Source organism: Pseudophryne corroboree, unplaced genomic scaffold (genome assembly GCF_028390025.1).
Source record: "Pseudophryne corroboree isolate aPseCor3 unplaced genomic scaffold, aPseCor3.hap2 scaffold_460, whole genome shotgun sequence".
In the NCBI taxonomy this organism is placed as follows: domain Eukaryota; kingdom Metazoa; phylum Chordata; class Amphibia; order Anura; family Myobatrachidae; genus Pseudophryne; species Pseudophryne corroboree.
The window spans coordinates 167,848-168,591 of NW_026970076.1; the positions used below are offsets into that span (position 1 = coordinate 167,848).

The 744-nt window shown below is 49.7% G+C and overlaps 1 non-coding gene across 1 annotated transcript; it reads left to right on the plus strand.

Annotated features, from left to right (window-relative positions):
* The first annotated feature begins 325 nt into the window (after positions 1 to 325).
* Positions 326 to 491, plus strand: LOC135027135 (U1 spliceosomal RNA). Its single transcript, XR_010223650.1, has one exon. It is a non-coding gene; the product is annotated as a U1 spliceosomal RNA (small nuclear RNA).
* Positions 492 to 744: the final 253 nt, after the last annotated feature.

Here is a 744-nt window from a genome sequence, read left to right on the forward strand (position 1 = left end):
GCCCTGCGCGACCATTTTCTCTTTTCATATGCAGACGAGGGTTGCAGCCAACTATACCCATTGCTTGGATGACATCACCATATGCGAATCCATCTGCTGCAGGCCTTCCCCCAGGAATGCTTGCACTAGTTGTTGCATTTGGTTTGTTGTTTGGGGGGTGCTTCAGTATTAGGCAGCCTTCTGCCCTCACACATTCGTCTGAAAATGTGTTCTCCCTGCAGTTGTTGTCCCCAGATGAGAGTTCCCTTGTGCTGCCTCAGTTGAATCTCCTTTACTTGACGGAGGTGTGCCTGAGCAGCGGCCCTCCCCAGCCCTTTCTCAAATCATACTTATTTTGCTTAGGTGATACCATGGTCATGAAGATTGTTTTCCCAGGGTGAGGTTCATTCATTGCATTCTGGGTATGCTGACCTCTGTGATTTCCCCAAATGTGGGAATCTCGACTGCATAATTTGTGGTAGGGGGGGGGACTGCATTTGTGCTTTCCCCTGGTTGGCTCTGGTATAATTTAGATCTCATTGTCTCAGGTCTCTCTCCAGCCTAGTTTGCTGTCTGTTTCCACTTCTCTTTTCTTGAGCCCCTCCCTTCTATGCCCTTGCGCACTATCCTGACTTCTCCCGTCTGCTTACTTTGTGCCTTCCAACGCACAATGCGAACTAAAGGTGGTGTTGCAGGGCCCACACCCTTTTATTTGCCTTACAGAGCAGCTCTGGAGCTGTTACAGTGCCCAGCTGCTGCAAGAAA